General features: G+C 38.6%; 1 protein-coding gene across 1 annotated transcript in view; it reads left to right on the top strand.

The window, feature by feature from the left end:
• TBL1XR1 (TBL1X receptor 1) overlaps positions 1–14,709 on the top strand; it is a 177,782-nt gene that overhangs the window by 74,002 nt on the left and 89,071 nt on the right.

Here is a 14,709-nt window from a genome sequence, read left to right as displayed (position 1 = left end):
AAGCTGGGTAATGGGTATTTACCCATTATGGGTAATGGGAAGCTGGGTATTTGGTGGGTGGATGTAAGCTGTCTTCAGGTGGCTGCCTGTGATCCTTGCTGTGCTGATTGTGCCCTCCCTGTGGCAGTAAGAGAACATGGCTATAGATCTCTTTCTCCTAAGTGATACTTGCAACTTTCATTAAAAGATCTTTATCATGTTGTTGTTAAAGGAAAATTATTGGAAACAAAAGCTTCGAAAAGAGATTCAAGAGACATAGAAGAGGAGAGTGGTTAAGAATTTAACCTGGCATCTGATGTCCGCTTACTTGGCCTTACCGTTGATCTTGGTCTAGGAACTGCTCTGAGCCTTAGTTAACCTGTTTTTGAGATAGGTTGAAATAGATGCAATACTTACTATACAGCTTGTTATGATATTTAAATGATACTGAGTGTGCAAGCAGTGCAGAGTTTAATATTTCACTACTTCTTGTAAGACTAACTTCTGGGCCTCAATTTCCTTTTGAACTACACTGCTTTAGCTTTGTTTAGCCTTCATATCATCAAAAGAGATTTTCTATGTTGTTTGTAAGATATCTTGTAGTGTGTTAGTTTGGTTTTCTGTCTGTATTGCCATATTTCTCAATTCAAGCCAGTCATTGCTTATAGGAGGTGAATTGCTCCTAGAAGCTTTAAGTTACAGGTCCAAGACCACTGACAACCTAGAGACAGAGTAGAGATGAGTACCCACGTGTGTTGTAAGACAAGGAGTCACCAAACCTTTTCTCTTTCTGTGGATAAATAACCTTGGTTCAGTTTTGGCTGTGTTTCATTTAAAACATAAAAGTGGAACGTCCAGCAGTATTACCAGCCAACATGGGGGCATGGCAGAGTGGTCCCTGACTTGTGAACTGCATCTGGACTGGGAGTACATATGTGGAGGGAAGGTGGGGTACATTCTTACAATGGAGCATATGCTTTGATGGGTTGGATCCGCAGGAAGCTAGGCCCATGAAAATCTTACCCTTTGTGGAGTTTGTGGTTTTTAACCCAAAGTAGCTTCCACGTCCTTTCGTGAATTCTTGCTCCCTCATACCTGAGCAGTTGAAGTGGTAGTGGTGGGACGGAGAGCTGTGAAGACTATAGCTCCTGGATTGTGTGTTCTGCTGACATGCCTGGCTTGAAGCTCTCGGATAGTCTTTTCCTGTCCTATATCCTTCCAAGTAAACTCAGTAGCCTTCTTTGTTTTTTTGTGAGTTCATCTAATCCAGTCTGAGTCATCAGAATGCTCTTTATCTGATTGATTAGCCTTGACTTGAAATCAAGAGGCCAATGAGCAGTCCTATGCAACAGATTTTCATTCTGTTTGTGGCAAAGATAGTTTCCTCATAGTATTCTTTAAACAATTTCTGGCTTATATTCCTTCTTAAGGAGAAGAGGTTGAGATTTAGTTGCCATTCCCCTATCTGCACAGATCCTCACCAGCCCCTTGTCATTTAATACTCATTGGAACCCAGAATTCCATTTTAGGTATGATAGTAGGCACAGTTATCGAGATAACTTAATTTTTTTCTAGGAATTTACATTTGGAGGTATTGAAATAAATTCAGCTAACCTTTTTAATTCTAGCTTTGTGCATTTTCATAAACTAGTCTCACTGTCTCTTTATTTTTGTTCTCAAGAATATTGGTTGGACACAGGGGGGTAAATGACCAACAGTTCTTTTTTAAAAAAAATTTTTTTTTTAAGTTTATTTTAAAAAACGTAAAGGGCATGAGCAGGGGAGGGGCAGAGAGAGAGGAAGTGAGCAAGAGAATCCCAAGCAGGCCCCACACTGCCAGCGTGGAGCCTGATGCGAGGCTCAAACACATGAACTGTGAGATCATGACCTGAGCTGAAATCAGACGCTCAACCAACTGAGCTGCCCAAGCTCCCCAAGACCAACAGTTCTTAATAAGCATTTGAGGAAGCCTTGGTCTATATCCCACATTTGGGTTTTGTTACTTTTACCTTGTTCAGTATTTTAAAGTAGTGATGGCAGGTAAATATATGCAGTATCAGGTACAATGTAAACCTTTGCTGGATATTTAAAAATTGAGCCTGTGTCTAAACTGCAGTAGAACTTAAAGTGACTAGACGTTCCATTTCACTGGCATATTTTTCTGTTTTATTTTCTGGGTTTTGTTTTGTTTTTGTATTTTGTGTCTTGAAAAAGTTAGAAGCTTTTTAATGTTAACTGTGCAAGAATGCTTGTGTGAAAAATACTTTGATTAAACGGACTCTGGGCAATTACAAAAGTTTTTAAAAATATAACGTATCTTCTGTCTCATTTGATAACATTTATGATGGCCTCCATAATATTATAGTGCTAAATATTTATAAAATTATTTTTAAAAATATTTTTAAAGTAATCTCTGTGCCCAGCATGAGGTTTGAAGTCAACCCCGAGATCAAGAGTTTCCTGCTCTACTAAGTCAGCCAGCCAGGTGCCCCTATAATGCTAAAATATTTAGGTAAACCTAGCATTTTATAATGCCTAATATCTACCCTAGAATTATAGCTTTATAATACACAGCAAATGTAGGCAAGAACAGGTAGCTGAGAGGAAAAATTAAGAGTAATTGAAACATAAATGAACTGTTTGATAAATATACATGTTCCAGGTATGGCTTCCAACAAACATGAACATGATCCTATGGTCACAGTATTAAGGTAAAGCACCTCCTCGTATATGATTGTCTGCATACAGAACATAGAATACGCAGGAGCTTCTTATCTTGCCAGCGCTCACTTGAAATACAGACTGGTTCTGACCATCCTACATATTACTGTTTCAACCTGGGGGCACCACCTCCTCCTCACAGAAAACTCCTGAACTCCTGACCTTCCTGGTAGTTTTTCTTTTTTCATAGCTTGTCATCTCCTACATAACACTTAGTCCTAAATTATGTTGGAATTTAAAGTCTCCCAGGGCAAGGATCTTTATTTATTGATGTACTTTACATTGTCAGTAAAGGGCTAACTTTTAAAATTAACAGTGTTTAGGAGAGAGGTTAATAAACTTTTTCTTCCTCTTTGCTTTCTCCTCAGAGTTCTATTGTCTACAGCCAGATAACTCTTTTAACAGTCAGTACAGACAACAGCCCAACAATGACAATTCTACCATCTAATGTGGTGGAAAGATGAAACATTGGCATTAAATTCTGTTGCTTCCTAATCTCCTGAAGGAAAATCTGGCTTCTTAGTTTCTGTTTTCTCGAGTAACTGATGCATCACTAATGGAGAGAGTTCATTTATAGTATGTAGGTCCTTTGTTGTTGAGGGAATCTCTGGTTGCTTTGATATTAGAGAACTGGGAAAAGATCAGAAGATTGACATTTTGTTTTATTTATTTATTTTAATTTTTAGCATTTATTTATTTTCTTTGAGAGACAGAGACAGAGCATGAGCAGGGGAGGGGCAGAGAGAGAGTGAGACGTAGAATCCGAAGCAGGCTCCAGTCTCTGAGCTGTCAGCACAGAGCCCGATGTGGGGCTTGAACTCATGAACTCTGAGATCATGACCTGAGCCGAAGTTGGACGCTCAACTGACTGAGCCACCTAGGCACTCCTGACATTTTGTTTTAAATGCAATTCTGTCTATAGATATGTTTAATGAAGTTGATTTAAAAAATAATTGCAAATCTACAGTTTACTTGTTTTCCATATTTGTAAGTTATATTATGACTTAGGGTTGTTAAAAAAATGTAAAAAACATCTTTTGCAATAACATTTTAGTTCACCTTATACAAGTGATTTTTGGTGTCCACTTGTCATTAAACCATGTCAAAGCTAAAATACAAGCTCATTTTCTGTTAATTTAAAATACACATAACTCATTTCTTCTCACCCACTACTTAAAATTTTTTTTTAATGTTTATTTATTTTTGAGAGTGAGAGAGAGCATGAGTGGGGGAGGGGCACAGAGAGGGGGAGACACAGAATCCAAAGAAGGTTCCAGGCTCGAAGCTGTTAGCACAGAGCCTGACGTGGGCCTCAAACCCATGAACTATTAGATCATGACCTGAGCCAAAATTGGACTCTCAACCGATTGAGCCACCCAGGCGTCCCAACTTCTCACCATGTACTTGATGAACATTAGCTAGTTTTGGCAAAACTTATGGCTAACATGTTTTCCTGCTTGCATTTGCTGTGGTGAAGAGAGTTCATTTCCAGGACCAGTCTGTTACTCTCTGCCTTCATTGTTCTTTCTTTGCTTGTTTATTTTTAATACTTCCAGTTGCTATTTTTATAATCTCATGGTTAAGTCATAAACAGGTTTGTTTTGTTTTTTGTTCTTTTGCTTAGAACCTGAAGTTTTTTTATCTTTTAATACTATACTCTTCTTAACCCTGTTGTGGCCTTTTAAACTAAGCAGTTAACAATTAGTTGCTAGTATTTATTAGTATACTGTGTGAAAACATCTTTAGGAACTTAGTAGGATTGGTGCCCTTATTTTTATTATTTAAAACAAATTTTTTTTTAATGTTTATTTTTGAGAGAGGGAGTACAAGCAGGGGAGGGGCAGAGAGAGAGGGAGACACAGAATCGGAAGAAGGCTCCAGGCTCTGAGCTGTCAGCACAGAACCTGACGCGGGGCTTGAACTCAGGAACTGCAAGATCATGACCTGAACTGAAGTTGGATGTTTAACCGACTGAGCCACCCGGGCACCCCTATTTTTATAGTTTCCTTTGAGAGAGAGAAAGCATGTGCACACATGAGCGTGGGAGGGGCAGAGAGAAAGGGAGAGCCAGAATCCCAAGCAGGCTCCGTGCTGTCATGACAGTGCAGAGCCGGATGTGGTGGGGCTTGGTCTCACAATCTGTGAGATCATGACCTGAGCTGTGGTGAAGAATGGAGGCTTACTGACTGAGCCACCCTGGCACCCCAGTGTGCTCTTGTTTTTGAATCATTGCTTTTTATTTATTTTTTAAACAATAAACTGAACTCTGTTCATACTTGTTGGGCTATCAAATACACTCTGCAGAGTATAGCATTGTACAGTAGCCTCATTTTACACATGAGGACATGCTTATGGTTATATGGATATGATATGAAGGGGTTAAACTTGTAAACAGTAGTTCTTTCCATTCTACATCTGTCTTCTAAGTGTCTGAAGATCACAGAGAAATACTGAAGTTTTAATCCTTTTTTAATCGAATTTCATTGTTCCATGTGGTGCCACATAAGACAGTGTTTGAATGCCTTAGAAAATTTCTTTCCCACTAAATGGCTATAGTTTTAGTGGAGAATGCTTGAATGATTTTTTTTAAGTTTATTTATTTATTTTGAGGGAGAGAGAGACAGAGAGAGAGAGAGAGAACAAGTGGGGAAGGAACAGAGAGGGAAGGAGAAAGAATCCCAAGTAGGCTCCTCACTGTCATTTCAGAGCCTGATGCAAGGCTTGAATCACGAACCATGAGATCATGACCTGAGCTGAAATCCAGAGTTGGATGCTTAACTGAGTCACCAGGTGCCCCTTTAATAATTTTTTTTTTTACTTTATCTGTTAGTTTGATTTTTTTAATATGTCTTTTTAAAAAATGTTTAATTATTTATTTTTGAGAGAGAGAGAGAGAGAGAGAGAGAGAGAGAGAGAGAGAGAATATCCCAAGCACACTCCAGACTATCAGCCCAGAGTCTCATGTGGGGCTCAAACTCATAACCGTGAGATCATGACTGAGTCGGTATCAAGAGTCAGACGCTTAACTGACTGAGCCACCCAGGTGCCCCTATATCTATCTTTTTTTTTTAAAAAAATGTTTGTTTGTTTGTTTGAGAGAGAGAGAATGCAGGCAGGGGAGGGACGGCGGGGGGTGGGGCGGTGGACAGAGAATCGGAAGCATGCTCCATGCTGACAGGCCAACAGCAGTGATGCTGATGCTAGGCTGGAATTCACGAACTGTGAGATCATGATCTGAGCTGACTGAACCACCCAGGAATCCCTTTATACCTTTAGGTTATTTGTCCTAATAGGTTTATGCTCCATCCTGGATCAGTAGAATTTTGGGTGGTCTTGGGAATTACTTCAGTACCAACATAGTGTATTGCCTGATGCGTGTGTGTGTGTGTGTGTGTGTGTGTGTGTGTGTGTGTGTGTGTGAGAGAGAGAGAGAGAGAGAGAGAGAGAGAGAGAGAGAGAGAGTGTGTATGTATGAATAGTTTCATTGGAAAAAGTAATACCCATTCCTTCATGTATTGTATTTGGCTGCTTTGCAATATAATAACAGAGTTGGGTAGTTGTGACAGAGACTGTGTGGCTTGCAAAACCCAAAATACTTAACTTTCTGGCCATAATTTGCCAACCTCTAGACCATTGCTTAGCAGTGCCTAAAAACTAAGATGAAGCAGTTGTAGTATTCATTTAGTCTCAGTCTGTACTTTATTATAACTTGAGTGGTAGTCAGGGAGAGGAAAGTGGTGTTTTGTATTGAAGTAAATAAATTGAATTAAGAAAGTGGATCTTCTTTTCATGACCCCTAGAGAGAAAAGAGAAAGAGAGAGGTAAGGGTATGTGTGTGTGTGTGTGTGTGTCCCCGTCCCCATCCCCATCCTCATCCTCGTCCCCCATCCCCGTGTTTGTGTGTCCTGAGTGGGTCAGGCAGACAACATAGCTTGTATTTGCTTGTTTAAATGTTTCATTTTAAATATGGTGAAAAAGCTAAATGGAAACCAATTTAGCAAACCAACATCAGATGAGAATTTGACATTTTTTAGAATTACAAATATGTCATTTATTTTATTACATGTTTAGAATGAATTTTGCCAGAAGACAGGATAGCCCTGATTTTTTTCAAAAAAAATTATTTTAATGTTTATTAATCTTTGAGAGACTGAGAGAGCATGAGCAGAGGAGGGACAAAAAAGAGAGCGAGACACAGAATCTGACGCAGGCTCCAGGCTCTGAGCTGTCAGCACAGAGCCTGACGCGGGGCTCAAACCCGCGAACAGTGAGATCATGACCAGAGCCGAAGTTGGATGCTCAATTGACTGAGCCACCCAGGTACCCCAGGATAGCCCTGATATCTTAAAGGACTGTATTTCTTTTTTTTTTTTTTTTTGATAGAAACATGGTAGTTAAATGAGCTTGTTTTAATTCACTGAAGGCAAAGCATTTGTTGGTACTGTCTAGATTATACCAATTTTAGAAATATGAACTCAGAGTAAGCAGTTTCTGAGTTTTTTCGTGTGAAAATCTGTAAGGAAATACTCTTAGTAAAGACACACAAGAATGACTTTTACATCCTTCAGCAGTAGATAGAAATAAAACATTTTAAAATTCTGAACCCAGTATCTATTTTAACATAAATGCATTTTTTTTCTTTGTGCTCAGAAGACTTCAGAATGACAATTTTCATTTAAGTAATTACCTGCTAGCATGTTCTTAATTTTTTAAAAGTTAAGCTTATCCTTTTACAAAGTGAAAGTCGAAGATTTAGTTTTCAAGTGTGATGGAGAAACTCTGCTTCACTGAGAGGGTCAAGTGTGTCATTTTGTCACTCTGTGTTGTCACAGTAAGGTGTGTGCATTGTCACTGTGTGGTCACACAGGACAACTGCCATGTTCGGGCACACTCCACATCTGTTCTAATTTAAAAGTTTTGCCGATGATTAATTATTTTGAGTAGTAATGCTGTTAAATGAACTTCTGAAAGACCTAGTATAACTGGACTCTGGAGTCATGGTAGCACATAGCACAGCAGAATACGAATGGGCAGTTTGTGTCCTGCATAGAAGTGCACGGCCAAGGGGACAAGTGGATGCTGACATCCAGGCCACACTGTCAGCAAGCCATTTCTCTCATGTGGGACGGTGTCCTTTCAGAGGGAAGGGCTCCTTTTTCTTACATATGTTATTTAAAAATGATTGCATGTGACTCCTATGCCAGGCACTGTTGAGCACTTTATAAATATCAAGTTATTCAACTCTTAACAACAATTTATTTTCTATATGAGAAAACTGAGGCACCAGGAGTTTAAGTAACTTGTCTTAGATGGGCTAGCATTCTAAATTCCGTAGCTCCGAGTCAAGTCTAATCTCTGTGGCTCCGCAGTACAGGCTTACCTCCCTGTACCATAGTATGGCCTTTTTATTTTTCTAATTTGTCCTGCTAGGGTGTCGTTTGCACAGAGGTGCCACAGAGGCTGCTGATGGCCCTGATAGCACATTTAAATGCCAAGTTGAAAGGAATTGGACAGGGGGCTCCTACGACAACCGCCCCCGCCATCATGTGGCAAGTAACTTTCTTGCTGAGTGATACATCCAGGTTTTGTTTAACTTGTGTGACTTTAACTTTTGTTTCACTTCAATTGACTTGTGTGACAGTTTTCCATTATATTGAGCAGAAAAAAAAAATCCTTCTATAATTTCTCCCTACTAAGTTTTGTCACGTGTAGCTGAGTCTCAGGCTTTATGTGCCTTTTTATCTAAATGTGGGTATCAGCATTGCTCCTTTTGTGCTTTTTGAATGATAACTCCCCTGTTTTGTGTTCTTTTTCTGGGTTTCTTTCTAAGGTGTTCTCACTATTATCCTCCCTTTTCTAATTCACTTTTGGGGAGAAGGGTGGCGTTTATCTTTTGTTCCTTACTGTTACTCTTGAAATCAAATTAATAAAACTTTTACTTGATAGTGTGATTCCCACTCTTAATTCTGAGAACTACTCACTTTGCAGTGCTAATAGTTGAAAGAAGTGATCTCTCTATGCTCCCCCAAGATAGATTATTTATTAAACTCTGACTAGTCCCCATCGTGCCCTTTCCTGCCACAAAGTCCAGTGGTTTTTAACCCCCACTTAGAATCACTTGGGGGAGCTTTTCATGCAGTTGATGTGCATATTGTTACTCTAGACCAATTAAATCTGAATGAGGGACCCACTTTGTCTCACAATTAGGTTAGAATCTGGAAGGGCATTTCTGTAGGACACAGAAAGACCCAATATCCCTGGCATGACCATTTCATTTCTGCTGGGAATGTATTGTTCAGCAGAATGATTTTTGTGTCGTCCTAATTAGCTGTTCAAGTTCTTGGTATCTTGAATCAAATATTCAACCCTTGGGAAGAGTGAGAAACCTAATAAAATGTAGGAATTCTATCAGTTTTTTCTTCTAACTTGTTAAGTGCTGGGTACCTACCTACCTACATGTGTGATCATAGGCAGTCTCGTTTTTCTTTTCATCCTGGTATTTATTAGACCCTGATGCTTTTCCTGTTCCTTTTCATCCTCCCTCTACTTGTTTCTTTCTCCTTAAAAAATAAAGAGTTGAGCTGTTATCAGCTTTGTATGATCTGTCAGATTTGTCATATTTCTTTTTTTTTTTCTTTTAAGTTTATTTATTTTGCAAAAGGGAGCGAGTGCACAAGTGGAGGAGGAACGGGGTGAGGGAGAGAGAATCCCAAACAGGTTCCATATTCCATGATCATGACCTGAACTAAAATCAAGAGTTGGACGTTTAACTGACTGAGCCAGCCAGGCATCCTCACATTTGTCATATTTCTAAGATATCATGAATTATAAATTGCACCATTTATTTAGTAATAGTTTTTTAGAGAAGGAAATTATAGTTACTTTGTTGATATATTCACTTTTATTTTTCATGTAGCTGACAATAATGTGTATTTATCTATACATTTTGATATCACCTTTCGAGTATCATAACTCAAGTTTGAGTCTAAGCCTCTTCTCATGTTCAGCTTCTCTTAACATTTTGGAAGTTAGTGAACTGGAAACTTTTGATGGGCAGATTGTAGTGCCTAAAAAATAAATTTGACTTTCAGTAACACTTGAAACTGCCAACCAAACTTTAATTTTAAAAACACTGTGGTTTACTGTAAAGAGAATTTCTGGTTTTTATTGTCTTTAATTGCATTGCTTATTCTCTAACGGGCAGATCTCAGGGTACTTGATAGCTCTTTGTCCTATTCTTGGACAGTAATTTTTTTTTTATATAAATGTACAATTCAACCACATGTGTTGCTACCAATGAAATTAACTGAAGTGTAATAGTAGCGTGATTAGATACCAATGCATGTTTAAATTGTTATTGATGTGGGTTTGTGGTACTGAGTATATCTGATTTTTAGGAAATAGGGATCATAATACACAGCTTTTAAATCCATTTTTTCTGAGTCACCTAAATAACAAAGAGAAGTGGAAAATTAGAGCCAGTGATGGCAGAGCTGTTTGATCTGACCATTCTGCCTTTCAGTCTCATCTCAGGGTTGGTTTCTTTAGGATATTCCTCCTGTTACAGCTCCTTCCCCTTCCCCCTTCTTAATTGTCTGGCTGCCTCAAATATTACCCGTGTATGTGATAGGGTGGGAAATGAGATGGGGAGAGGAGAGGTCCAGACATCTGGATGCTTGGAGGCCTTGATGAATGCTTAGTATGTTACTAGAAACTGGCATGTGAAGGAAGACAACTTACCAAGTCTTTTGTGAAATGGATCAGTGGAATTGAGAAGATTCAGTTGAAACACTTTGCTTTACAAATGTATTTCTTTTTCTATGGTTCCAGTTGCAGGTAATCACCATTTATTTGTTGTTTTCAGTCATGTACTGAACAATTTAATTTGGACTTTATCTGTGACTTTTGTTAAGAAGTTCATTTAATAAAAATCTTTCTGGGGACTTTGGCTCAGGTCATGATCTTGTTGTTTGTGAGTTTGAGCTCTGCATTGTTAGTGGGATTTGGGATTCTCCCTGCCACCCCTCCCCCCAACTTGTGCTCTTTCCTTCACTCAAAAGAAATAAACTTAAAATCTTTCTAAGCAGATTGATTGTTATGTTTTCCTCTTAATTCTTGGGATGATTCTTCCAAATTCTGCAAAATTATAAATTCATTTGTAATTTCTGTTTGTTAAGGATACCAGGTACAATTTCTTGAATTTATTTCTGGCTACGAGGTAATAGATTCGATTCTGTTGCTACTTTAAATTATAAGCAAGTTTTTGTTTTGCTTGTACCTTTCCCTGGGGAGAGAACCCATAATCCATTAGCTTTTTAAGAAATCTGTAAATCAAGTAAATTTACTTCTAGAGACTGGAGGGCAGTAATTTTGAAGATCAGTCAAAATATACTGTTGTGCTGTTTTAAAAGATTTTTGTATCTTAAAAAAATTCAAATTATATCTAGGTGGTAGATTTTAGGAGAGGTCTACTGAGTTATCAGTGTCCATTTCTTTTCTTTCTTCTTCTTCTTCTTTTTTTTTTTTTTTTGATGTTTATTTATTTTTGAGAGAGAGACAGAGCACAAGTGAGGAAGTGGCAGAGGGAGAGGGAGGCACAGAATCCGAAGCAGGCTCCAGGCTCTGAGCTGTCAGCACAGAGCCCGAGGTAGGGCTCAAACCCAGGAACCCAGGAACCATGAGATCATGACCTGAACCAAAGTCAGACGCTCAACCGACTGAGCCACCCAGGGGCCCGTGATGTTCATTTCTTTTGAGAGAGAGAGAGAGAGAGAGAGAGAGAAGGGAAGAGGCAGACAGAGGAGAGGGAACGAGAATCCTAAGCAGGCTCCATGATCAATACAGAGCCCGACATGCGGCTCTATTCCATGACCCTGAGATCATGACCTGAGCAAAAGTCAAGAGTCGGAGGCTAAACAAAGTGAGCCATCCAGGTGCCCTAGCAGTGTCTATTTTTGTGCTGGAAGCCTTTTCTAAAATTAATACTTCAGTTATTTCAGGTAAAATGTTATGAAATACAGATTGAAGAGCAAAGCTTTTTATTTGGATACAAAACCAAACATTTGGCAAACATTTATTTCATCATAAGAAGTAAAGCAAATGGGTTATAGTTTATGTAGTATGCAAAGTAGTTGGTAGGTTTACACTAATTTTATAACGTGATTGATCACATGCTCTTGAGTCGTCTTTAAATGGCAAAATAATCAGCTTCTATTTGCCACTTCCTGGAAATGGTACTGAAATTACTGGTTATATATAGCCAGGATCTCCTAGACATCTTTAGAATAAAAATTCACAGTTAAGTTCTTTCTTACCAATATGATTTATTTGTGCTGTAATACAGTTTCTACTGTTTTATTTTCAAATATGTATCTACCTATTCCCACATTATATTATGGATAATATGATACATCATTATGGATCTTAAATACTTTATGTGTTCTGTGCACTATTCTTAGTTCTTTTGTGGGACAGCAAGGTGACCGATAATTCCCTGGTCTCAAGAGGTCTGGCAGGGGAGGCTTGATAGTAAGCAGTAACACAGTTGTAATAAAGGAGGCTCATTTTTGTGTCCTTGGGTAGTGGGATGAATAATCAAGAGGGGAAGCTGATTTGGGCTGAACCTTGGAAGAGATGGACTCGGTTAGTGGCCAAAACCACATAATGGAAGTTCCTGGTACAGGATGAGTAATGTCATGGCAGCCAAAGTGTGCAGAGAACAGAGACACTGGTGATGTGCTGGTGAGAGTAGAGGATGTTGGGCAAGTGTGGTTACATGTTTATTTTTGAGAATGAGTGAGCGGGGGGGGGGGGGGGGGGGGGGGGGGGGGGGGGGAGAGAGGAAGAGAGAGGATCTTAAGCAGGCTCCACACTATCAGTACAGAGCCCAGCGTGGGACTCAAACTCAGAAACTGTGAGATCATGACCAGAGCAGAAACCAAGAGTTGGACACTTAACGGACTGAGCCACCTAAGCATTCCGGGCAAGTGTGATTACTAAGGCAGGTGTAAAGGATACACATTTTGGGATTTCTGGACAACTTGAATTACTTTAGTACAAATAGTTTTAATATACATTCTGTCAGGTTATCTTAAATATGCATTAGATTTTTGTAATTCTTTGGAAGAGTATATAATTATGTCTTTTAAAATTCAGATAATTCATTTTATAAACTTAAGAATTATGTGATATATATGCTTTATATATGCCCTCCAAAATGGCCAGGACGTGGCTAAATAAGTTGACTAGGAAAACAGCTAATGTAGGGACTTCCTAAATTTTTCAGATTGTATTATATGTGCAAATGGGCATACCTGTTGACATACCATTTTCCACAGATTTATTCACTCTTGAACTCCTAGAATCAAATATTTATTTCACTATTTAAATATTTATTAAATTACTATTAGGACTCTTTCCCTTAAGGAAATATAGTCTAAAAGGAAAAGCTAAATGAGTCGATGAAGAAAACAAAAGTAGAGAAAAACTAATTAGAGAAAACTGAGATTAGAGACATCTATGAGTGTGATGGAAGAAAGACTCACTAATCACAGAAAAGGAAGAGAAGAGAACCAGGCAGAGGAGGAACAAGAAAGACTAGCAACTGGAATGATCTAATTTAGTATTTTCCAAAGGTAGATAGATTTGTGTGAGTTTGTGCATGGTATGTGTGTACACACCCTGGTAGTGAAAAACAAGCATCCATTGGGGTACAGGACTCTATTAGTCTATTTATGTTTGTTTTAAATTTTAAAAATTGTTACTAATATCTGACAGATGGGTTAAATTTGCACCCTCATTCCGCCCTGATGTCAGAAAGTTCTATCTAAAGTGGTACATAAAGGGATTGAGGAGGGCAGAGCTCCACAAGGCAGCTGTGGCAATCCCAGTCATTCACTTCTTTTCTGGGAGTTGCTATGAGTCTGAGCTTACTATTCTAAGTTTACTTGTGTTTGATAACGTAGACTTATGGAGTAATTTCAACCGAACCCTGCAAAACAGACAAATAATTTAAAGATTCATGCAAAAGAAACTGACTGTGAGAAATGTGAATAAGAATAGTAAAGAAGCAAATGGTAGAGCTGATACTTAAACTACTAGAATGAGCTTTTTTACCTATTATGATCTAATTATTTTAGAAGATGGCTAAGCATATAAGAGATTATCAAAAAAGATATTTGACATGTAGGAATACATCTTTGTTCCTTCAGTTTTCTATGTTTTAAAATACATGTAATTTAGGGGCACCTGTGTGGCTCAGTCGTTTAAGCATCCTACTCTTGATCTTGGCTCAGGTCATGATCTCACTGTTGTGAGATCAAGCCCCGCATTGGGCTCTGTGCTTGAATAGCACAGAGACCGCTTGGGGTTCTCTCCGTCCCTCTGTCTCTGCCCCTCCACTGCTCACTTGCCAAGTGTGCACACACACACATATACACACACACACACGCTCCCTCCCTCCCTCCCTCCCTCCCTCCCTTTCTCTCTCTCAAAATAAATAAACATTAAAAAAAAAGTAAAATGTGTGTAATTCAGTAGCACATGTTAATTATTTATAAATAACTAGAATGGATGTATGCCCAAACTTTTCTCTGTTAAGGGTGCTCGGTCAGTTTTTGGATAACAAGTAGCCCTATATAGCTTATAGCTCAAAAACTCATGAAAACTCTGATAAAACAATTGATGTTCATAGCAAATGACCCTGAGGTAAACAGTTCTAGCTGTAATCTAGTTTTTGTTTTGACTCACTTATGATGTCTGTAGAGCATTTGTCCAGTAGGTCTACAAAGGATCCACCAACTGGTTCACAAGTGTCTTGTGCCAAAAGACCTTGGTGCCTGCAGAGGCTGATATGATATTATATGTTGATGTAACTGTGTATAATTTCAGTAAGTGTGTGCCATGTTTAATAAATGTTATTTTAATTCCTAGATATTATAACTTAACTACCCGAAAGTTACTTAGTAGCCCTGAAGTTGTTTAGATTGGCCATGGAGTTGGCAGCACAAA

Source organism: Lynx canadensis, chromosome C2 (assembly GCF_007474595.2).
Source record: "Lynx canadensis isolate LIC74 chromosome C2, mLynCan4.pri.v2, whole genome shotgun sequence".
Taxonomy (NCBI): Eukaryota; Metazoa; Chordata; class Mammalia; order Carnivora; family Felidae; genus Lynx; species Lynx canadensis.
This window is presented reverse-complemented; position numbering and strand designations above follow the sequence as displayed.